Below are 10,752 nucleotides of genomic sequence, written 5' to 3'. Positions count from 1 at the left end.
CAGGTTATACGGCTTGACGTAAGTTGTATATTCACATTTCAAAACAATGTCTTTCCCTTTAGCAGCTTCAATTACAGTAGAACCAATAGGTTGAATAGTTGTATATGGTAGCTCTATAGAAATTAACCAAACCGATAATAAACGTGTATATATGCAATTGAATCTATATTACAAAATTTTTATAAAAAAATGATAGATTGGTGTTTGCTTAACGTCAAAAGGAAAATATTACATTCATCTCTATGATGATATAATAAATTATACAACGTTCACTTAGAACTACAAATGTTTATCTATGCATACAGGTGGTTTTATCAACAAGATTGTTTTGGATAAAGTTGTAAAGTGTGGCATCTTCCTGCAATGCTTATTCGCAGTCAGTCAGAATGTCACCATCGGAAAGAGGACACAACCAGAAAAAAATTACAGATCAGACGACTACTAGTATACTGCTATCTTAAAATCAATCTAAGACCGCAAAAACATGTCGCTAGCGAGTTGAGACAACGAGATATTGTATCGGTCGACCAATTCCTGATGATCACTGTAAAATTTCTGTAGTGTTGATTTCAGTTGTTTTTCCTCATAACTCTATTAGAGCAGCTATAGTACAAGAACACACAAAGTAATTACCTTACTGTCAGTGTTATAGTTAAACTAACACTGTACAAATTAGATTTACTAGAATTACTAGTAGAATGAATAGAAAGACAAGGAATTAAACGATGAAGATTAGTTTAATAACAAATATATTAGCCACAGTGTCTCTGTTTCTAGATAAACTTGCACATTGTACATATACAGGCTATTTGTTTTCATTGTGTAGACATAAACAACCAAGGACAAATTGGTAAAAACAAAAAAAACGCTGCTAACACAATAAAATTATTCAATTGCAATTTTTGATTGTTCTGTTCTTTTTGTTGGATTTTTGGCACACACAAAGATGTAAGAAAATCGCAATGACACGACACATTTGAGAAAATATAACTCAAACATCCATTAACTTGTACGATTCGCTCGTGTATGTAACAATGTTTTAGATTTTAACGAGAGAAATTTATGTATTACTGAAAAATTATTACACCAGGGTTTTCGATATCACAAACTAGTCAAAACATTTACTAAATTTTATCATCGGTATAAGGACATCATTCGTAAATATAGCTCAGCATGCAGACTTCTTATACGTTCAGGTATTTCACATCCAATTTTTTATGGAAATATTCTTTATAAAGCACAAAAATGTCAGTATTCACCTCTGAAACTAACAAAACCTTTAAATAGACTTATCAAGAAGGGATATAGTTACGATACTGTTGTCAGGTCATTAAAGATTGCATATTTTGGCGTTAATATTGATTCACTTATAGGGTCTTTGCATCGGCACTAAACACATTTATTTAAAAACCAGTTGTTGGCATGACACGGGTTATGTTCTTCTCATATATGTTATGATGGTATGATACTAAACCCCTAACGGGAAGGATTGTGCCTGATATTCATATGATGAAGACATAATCTTTCAATCAGTTTAATTGAAGTCTGGAGCTGGCATGTCAGTTAACTGCTAGTAGTCTGTTGTTATTTATGTATTATTGTCATTTTGTTTATTTTCTTTGGTTACATCTTCTGACATCAGACTCGGACTTCTCTTGAACTGAATTTTAATGTGCGTATTGTTATGCGTTTACTTTTCTACATTGGCTAGAGGTATAGGGGGAGGGTTGAGATCTCATAAACATGTTTAACCCCGCCGCATTTTTGCGCCTGTCCCAAGTCAGGAGCCTCTAGCCTTTGTTAGTCTTGTATTATTTTTAATTTTAGTTTCTTGTGTACAATTTGGAGTTTAGTATGGCGTTCATTATCACTGAACTAGTATATATATTTGTTTAGGGGCCAGCTGAAGGACGCCTCCGGGTGCGGGAATTTCTCGCTGCATTGAAGACCTGTTGGTGACCTTCTGCTGTTGTCTGTTCTATGGTCGGGTTGTTGTCTCTTTGACACATTCCCCATTTCCATTCTCAATTTTATTTACTCAAAATAAAATAATTTTTATCAGCTCCAACACAAGCGAGAAATGCAAGCTAAATGTCACGTTTATCGTAGTTTCTGAATGTCGTACAAATGATTGTGAAAGTCAACAATACATGTATGGTCTCTGAACACAAGCGTTTTAATAGTTTACCTTTCACGTAAATTTGGACTTGGTATTCAACTGTAGCTTCTGTGTTACTATTGTTAGTTAAACAAACATAGATTTGTAAATGGTCGGCAACCACAGGAACAAATTCATACTCAAGAAATTTAGGTCCTCCAAAAACCAGTATTGAGTCATTATGTACCCACATCATATTTTCAGCAGGGTTACCGCTCTCTACAGTACATGATAGCAGGCTACTTTGACCCTCATTTACTTCTAGAAGTCCATCTGTCGAAGTATTCATCACTGATATATTGCTTGGTGACCCTGCTATAACAAAGAATTAGTATGTTAACTTTTCGCCACGAAACAAATTGAATTCTTGTGATACAGGTATGTAGTTAAACCAAGAGAAATTGAGTCATTTTACTTACTTCCTTAGTGGTGTTACAGTTTTTAAAACACTTAATGAATTGGTGCGTCCGTTTGGCTGTGCAAAATGTGGAAATTGACAGCCATGTTCTGTAAGATTGAGACGTCTAATACAATATCCCGTGTAGAGAAAGTTACGTGCTTTCTGTACGTTAATAAACCTTGCAACAACTCTCTGATATCACTAACTAGCAAAGCCTTTATTTCCGATTGCAGCCGATATTTCCAGCCCTTCATTCCGCTTGACCCACATTTTATAAACTGATTGTATTAATTGTTTATGTGTTCCCGTAGTGAATGTGCGAAAAAAAATGTTTGCCACTGGGCTTAAAGCAAACAGCAACCAATCAATCAATGAAATCGTGAGAAAATTTGTTACTAATTTACGTGTAGTATATTGAATCAACTGTAACAAATATTTTAAGAAATGTAAATTGTACAAAAATTTAAAAGAACAAGACTATAGATATTAGAAGATGTGGTATGAGTGCCAATGAGACAACTCTCCATCCAAGTCACAATTTGAAAAAAAGTAAACCCTCATAGGTCAAAGTACGGCCTTCAACACGGAGCCTTGGCTCGCACCGAACAGCAAGCTATAAAGGTCCAAAAAAATGACAAGTGTAAAACCATTCAAACAGGAAAACCAACGGTCTAATCTATATAAAAAACGAGAAACACTTATGAACCACAACAACAAACGACAACAAAAGGTTCCTGACTTAGGACAGGTGCAAACAAATGCAGCGGGTTTAAACATTTTAACAGGCGCCAACCTTCACCCTAACCTGAAACAGTGGTAAAACATTGCAAAATAGAAAGACACATTCGTTTGGGTTAGGTTTCAAATCGCCGAATGATTCATAATTTCATAGATTTAGCATCTAGCAAAACTATCTCCATCCCACTTTCCTTTGTGATATGTTTTTAGGTATAATTGAACTGAACAGTATAAAATAAAAACGATGATGTTTCTTTTTTTTATTGCGAAAATACGCCTATATGCCACGTGCCTTTGTCATTTTATTTTGAAATCACCAAATGAGACACAAGACCGATTTTTTACTGTTTTTGCAACACTTCAAATGCCACTATCGCAACAGGATCTACCTTCCTTTGCGAAGCACCTGAGAACAAAACCTAGTTCTGTTTTAAAGGGATTCATGTTTATTTTACTTTAGTGTTCAGCACTGTATGGCTTCCATTTTTCTGTTGCCAATTTAAATGGTAATACATTTTTATCAATTACCAAAATATCAAATAAAAAAACTGATAAATTTTAGGAAATATAAAGCAATAAATTATTAATTATAGATTTACTGTAAATTTCTAAATAATAGTCGACATGTACGGCTGTGGAACCATTAATGTTATTACAACGGTAGTGTCCTTCATCTGCAGCTGAAAAGTTGTTGATTTCCAAATTGTATTCTCCAATTCTATTGTTTCCAGTAATACGTAGTTTTTCATAATTAGTCAGTGTATTCTTTAGATGTGACCCATCACTGTAAGCTGTTTGAGATTTTGGTCCAACCCATTGTGCTTTGTGAATTGTTGATTTGAATGGACAAATTAGTGTCGTGTTTGATCCCTCTTTTATATACAAAGTGTCAGCATTTGTGTAAGTATAAAGCAGACAGAACACTTGAAAAAAAGAAAAAAAACATGGTAAATGACGGTAACAATTGTTAAACTTTGTTAATCAACTTATGACACTGATACGCTTGGGCTGTCAAGGTTGAAATTACTTGGTAGTTCTTATTCAAGTTATTAACATTAGCGAGCATTATGTAAAATAAAGAAATTAACGAGTAATATGCTTTGTGGACTTTTCGTCAAAACGTTTTTCTTCCGTAATTAGCAAGTATTAAAGGACATGTATCTTGAAAATAAGAACTTCGCTATCAATATCTCAACTTATCCTCTCTTGCGATGAAAAGACGAGACTGATGTAAACATTAACATGATAAAAGCAGTGTTTCGGTATTCTTTTTGATCTGTTATTATCGTATTTTAAGTTTGGGTGAACGCGACTGTTGAGAAGTCTCATTAAATCTTTTTTTTTTTGCTTCTATCAAACATTTTTGATGTTGGTATTGGGCATTTTTCGTGTGAATACATTTTTTATTATCAAACCTACCATTTTCGTGTGTAAATAGGATTTTTCTGTTTGCACAAAACATTTTGCCGTTATATTTATAAAAATGAACAATTTGTTTCTATCGAAGAAAACTCTTACCTTGTGTGACAAAAATGACTCTTTGGATAAGCATGATGCCTCCTATTATTAAAATAATTTACAAATGTAAAACAACATAAAACATATATTATTACATTAAAACAAGTATATTATATTCAATATTTATCAGATCATAAGAAAAAGAGGGATTATGGATTTGAAGTACACTACATACAAGACAAAATAACGTCAAACTGATGGGAAAAGAGCTGTAATGAGACCTCTAAGTTAACTTGTCAGAAATATTTCATGTGTTTAAAAGTCCTAAGTAAGTCAGATATTGTTTTTTTCTGTATAATAGTTTAACCATTTATATGTTTAAGACTGGTAAAAGCAGTTGTAAAACGGGCTCATGTTATTTGGATTGATATATATGGGTAATATATGCACGTGAAATTCTTTTTCGGTTAAAAGGATTGAGTTTTGGTTATTCTAAAGAAAAACATTTTTGAGCTGTCTGTTCACCGAAGGTGCCCACAGTTACTATTATAACATAATGTTTGCATTTTTCTTGTCAGATATATGAATAAATGAGTCATATAGAGCCCAAACCCTAAAATATAAGATTATAATGTTGATTGCAAGAGAAAAGAACAATTTACTGCGAACAACCAAATCTATATTATAGTTTTGTGTTATTTATACTAAGTAATTTATTAGAAAAATGCTTTTAATTCGGATGAGCATGAAGAGCGATGTGGTGATAAATTTAATGTTCAACTATGGAAATTAAGGGCATTGCACTCATATTACAATTGTGTAACTAGTATATCAAAACATTTATATCGAGACAAGTTTATTAAATAAATTGTTTAATGAATGTATTTCTGACTTAACACAAGCCCCTTACACATGAAAACGTCAAACAGATGTTCCAGGTTCTACAGCTTTCCAAACCTCCTATTTGAATAACTGAAGTATAAAGTTCCCAAAAACTAGGCAAATGTGTAATAAAATTTTAATGTTGTCTTACATAAAAATGTAAGTAGTCCATTGTTCTGCTATATTCCTTTTTGATTTGTATATTGTTATTAAATCATTTAACCTAAAACAATATTCAACATAATAAACATAGTTAAGAAAGGGTGGATAATGCAAGGGACAAAATAAGATAATAAAATACAATACCTATTCCTTTCGTTCGGGAATTATTGACGGATGGGAATTAGAAATGTGTCAAATAGACAACAACCCGACTAAACAGCAGAAACCAGCCCAAGGCCACTAATGGGTCTTCAACACATCGAGAAAATCCCGCATCTGAAGGTGAGCTACAGCTGACCCCTAAAAAATAATGTATACTACTTCAGCGAAATGGACACCACACTAAATCCGAAACATACAAATGCACCAAAATTTAAAAGAAAGACACAAGACTAAGAAAGGCTATATGCTCCTGACTTGGGACAGGCGCAAAAAAATGGTGAGGTTAAACATGATTTGTGAGATCTCAATCCTCCCATTTACCTCTAACCAATGTGGAATAAAAAAAAACACACAGCAATACGCACAGTAAAACCCAGTTTAAAAGAAGTCCTAGTCCGATGCTAGAATAGGTAACAGAAGAAACTAAGCAAAATGACAATGTTCAACATAAATTAACAATGGACTACTAGCAGTTATTGACATTCCAGCTCCAGACATCAGTTAAACTGATCGAAAGATTATGTTTTATCTTATGAAATCAACAACCATCCTTGTATGTTGAACTCAAAACGTCTTGAATCCAGCATATTTCCATGTGGCCTCATGTGCTCGTCTCACTGAGAACAATTGAACTAAACTTTGGTTCTTTTTTTACATAGAATAACTTATCTAGAAATGCATATGTTTTAATTGTATATTTTATTGATTAAAAAATAGATGAAATTAACCAAAAGTAAAACGAGTACTTACATTCAAATGTCAATTAATCTAATACTTACCGTTAATGTTTACCAAAAAGATACGTTGTCATTGTAAATTTCCGTAATCAACTATTCTTTTTCCGGTAATTGTTACAAATATGTGCTATTAGTTCCAGTCACACAAAAACATCCTTCTCATACTAATGAATAATTGTTAATTACTCAACTATTTTCCGCTAACGTTTGGCTTATTTGATGTATTTGTCTGTTGTAAATTTGTCATTTTTAGTATTGTATTTGTTCTGATTATTATTATTATTATTATTATTTTTTTTTTTTTTTCTTCCGCCAAATTTTGTTCTTGCGATAAATATTTGTTTCGCAATATGTCGCTTAGATATTTCTCATATTGTATCGTATAGTTTATGCGCTTTTAAATTTTACCCTGCTAAGCCGAACAATTATCTTTGTAAGAGTTATCTCCCTATTCACTGTTTATCAAGTGTGTGCATATCCTTCGTAACAAAAAAAGATATCGACAAAATTCTTTTTCTAAATTGTTCGTTACATCCTCAGGAATTTTTGGCTAATTTGGATCGAAGCGATTCGATGAAATTTTATAGGAGTTATCTACCTTTATCAAATAAATTTGTCGTTATGTTTTTGTTACTCATAAACTGTAAGCCGTATAAACCTATAGTCTTTTTATTTAAGGTCCTTGGATCCTAACTTCGAAAATGAGGCCAAGGTCAAAGGTCAAGGTCATGTTCTGAATTTTGTCTTTTGCTTGTTTTTGCATTTTCTCCGATATTTTTAATGTTATATATTAAAGAACAAGTGCAAAATGTTTGTTATATTGTGATGAAGATATAATACATTTGGTCTGAGACAATCCAGCGACATCTTATTGGAGTTATTGCCCCTGAAATGTTTTATTTTAAGGTAAATTGATTATTACTTCATATTGGTACATGATAAAGCCATAAGATCTTTTGCAAAATGTTGGGTGACATATGACCTTGAAAAATGTCAACCGGAAGTGACCTTGAGTGAACCGGGAGTAGTCATTTTTGCACTTATTTCATGTAGAAGTACATAGAAACCATATATTTTTTGAATGGTCATACATTAATCTATCATTTGAGACCGGAAGTGATATTTTATAAACCGGAAGTAGCATATTATCTCCCTTATTACAGGCATAAGTATATATAAACCATATATTTTTGGAATCAGTGTAAATAAAGCTATCAAATGAGACCGAAAGTGACATTTTCTAAACCGGAAGTAGCCAATTATCTCCCTTTTAACAGGCAAAAGTATATATAAACCATATATTTTTGGAATCAGTGTAAATAAATATATCATATGAGACCGGAAGTGACATTTTCTAAACCGGAAGTAGCCAATTATCTCCCTTTTTACAGGCAAAAGTATATGTAAACCATATATTTTTGGAATCAGTGTAAATAAAGCTATCATATGAGACCGGAAGTGACATTTTCTAAACCGGATGTTGACAATTATCTCCCTTATTTCAGGCAAAAGTCTATAGAAACCATATGTTTATTGAATCAGTATGAAGAAACCTATGATTGGACGCCAATAGTTGCTTTGAGTAAACCAGAATTAGCTTCTCATCAATTATTTAGAAAATTGATGTGGAAAGACCTTCAATTGTTCTTTGAACAATTGGTTTTTAATTAGGTCTTTCCACTTTTCTGTGGAAAGACCTATTGTATTTGTTCTGATTATTATTATTATTATTTTTTTTTTTTTTCTTCCGCCAAATTTTGTTCTTGCGATAAATGTTTGTTTCGCAATATGTCGCTTAGATATTTCTCATATTGTATCGTATAGTTTATGCGCTTTTAAATTTCACCCTGCTAAGCCGAACCATTTTCTTTGTAAGAGTTATCTCCCTATTCACTGTTTATCATCTGTGTGCATCTCCATCGTAACAAAAAAAGATATCGACAAAATTCTTTTTACAAATTGTTCGTTACATCCTCAGAAATTTTTGGCTAATTTGGATCGAAGCGATTCGATGAAATTTTATAGGAGTTATCTACCTTTATCAAATAAATTTGTCGATATGTTTTTGTAACTCATAAACTGTAAGCCGTATAAACCTATAGTCTTTTTATTTAAGGTCCTTGGATCCTAACTTCGAAAATGAGGTCAAGGTCAAAGGTCAAGGTCATGTTCTGAATTTTGTCTTTTGCTTGTTTTTGTATTTTCTCCGATATTTTTAATGTTATATATTAAAGAAAAAGTGCAAAATGTTTGTTATATTGTGATGAAGATATGATACATTTGGTCTGAGACAATCCAGCGACATCTTATTGGAGTTATTGCCCCTGAAATGTTTTATTTTAAGGTAAATTGATTATTACTTCATATTGGTACATGATAAAGCCATAAGATCTTTTGCAAAATGTTGGGTGACATATGACCTTGAAAAATGTCAAACGGAAGTGACCTTGAGTGAACCGGAAGTAGTCATTTTTGCACTTATTTCATGTAGAAGTACATAGAAACCATATATTTTTTGAATGGTCATACATTAAAATATCATTTGAGACCGGAAGTGATATTTAATAAACCGGAAGTAGCATATTATCTCCCTTTTTACAGGCAAAAGTATATATAAACCATATATTTTTGGAATCAGTGTAAATAAAGCTATCATATGAGACCGAAAGTGACATTTTCTTAACCGGAAGTAGCCAATTATCTCCCTTTTTACAGGCAAAAGTATATATAAACCATATATTTTTGGAATCAGTGTAAATAAATCTATCATATGAGACCGGAAGTGACATTTTCTGAACCGGAAGTAGCCAATTATCTCCCTTTTTACAGGCAAAAGTATATATAAACCTTATATTTTTGGAATCAGTGTAAATAAAGCTATCACATGAGACCGAAAGTGACATTTTCTAAACCGGATGTTGACAATTATCTCCCTTATTTCAGGCAAAAGTCTATAGAAACCATGTTTATTGAATCAGTATGAAGAAACCTATGATTGGACGCCAATAGTAGCTTTGAGTAAACCAGAATTATCTTCTCATCAATTATTTAGAAAATTGATGTGGAAAGACCTTCAATTGTTCTTTGAACAATTGGTTTTTAATTATTATTATTTTTTTTTTTTTTTCTTCCGCCAAATTTTGTTCTTGCGATAAATGTTTGTTTCGCAATATGTCGCTTAGATATTTCTCATATTGTATCGCATAGTTTATGCGCTTTTAAATTTCACCCTGCTAAGACGAACCATTTTCTTTGCAAGAGTTATCTCCCTATTCACTGTTTATCATCTGTGTGCATCTCCTTCGTAACAAAAAAAGATATCGACAACATTCTTTTTCTAAATTGTTTGTTACATCCTCAGGAATGTTTGCCTAATTTGGATCGAAGCGATCCAGTGAGATCTTAAAGGAGTTATCTGCCTTTACCAAATTAATTTGTCGTTATGTTTTTGTAACACGTAAGCCGTAAGCCGTATAAAAATATTTGACCAAAATATTAGTCGCGACATGATATAACTGGAAAGTTTCTGTCAAAATGGTACGTGTCATTGTTTTAGGGGTTCCATGCCACTGAAATAGTAAAATGAACAAAATGAACTAATTATAGCCTCAAACTTTGCAGCTATCATGATGTATACATGCATCTTATCTTAATTTATCAACCAAGGTCCACCATCCTCCACCTCTAGCCCCCCCTTTATTTCTTCTACTTTGAGGAATCCCATTTCGCCTTGAAGTTCAGTCCTGTACATTTGACTGTAAAAATTCAATCCTTCTGATGTACAAACTTCTTGTATAGAAATTCATTCCTGCAAAAATCGGCTCCAATTCATGTTCCCGTTAGACGCGGTCCGCTTGATTGAAAAATAAAATTCAATGACGTAGAAAAATCGTAAATATTGCTGAAATCCTACAATCAAATTTTTAAATCATGCATTGAAATACAAATCTGTGCTCCCGTAAACATGTGTACGTAAGATGCATGCATGATCCGTCATCAATGACCTGTAAATAATAAAACCAAAAGTGATCATCTCAGGCGTCCGTTTGGCTGTG

The 10,752-nt window shown here is 32.6% G+C and overlaps 1 long non-coding RNA gene across 1 annotated transcript; it reads right to left on the bottom strand.

The window, feature by feature from the left end:
• Nucleotides 1-5: 5 nt before the first annotated feature.
• LOC127711074 (uncharacterized) lies at nt 6-4,217 on the bottom strand. The gene is made up of 3 exons (XR_007986463.1): nt 3,896-4,217; nt 2,189-2,470; nt 6-113 (listed from the first exon to the last, which is right to left on the bottom strand). It is a non-coding gene; the product is annotated as an uncharacterized LOC127711074 (long non-coding RNA).
• Between the last annotated feature and the right edge of the window lie 6,535 nt (nt 4,218-10,752).

This window comes from Mytilus californianus, unplaced genomic scaffold (assembly GCF_021869535.1).
Source record: "Mytilus californianus isolate M0D057914Y unplaced genomic scaffold, xbMytCali1.0.p SCAF_8, whole genome shotgun sequence".
Classification (NCBI taxonomy): domain Eukaryota; kingdom Metazoa; phylum Mollusca; class Bivalvia; order Mytilida; family Mytilidae; genus Mytilus; species Mytilus californianus.
The sequence above is the reverse complement of the archived record's forward strand: the minus strand, read 5'-3'. Positions and strand labels throughout refer to the sequence as shown.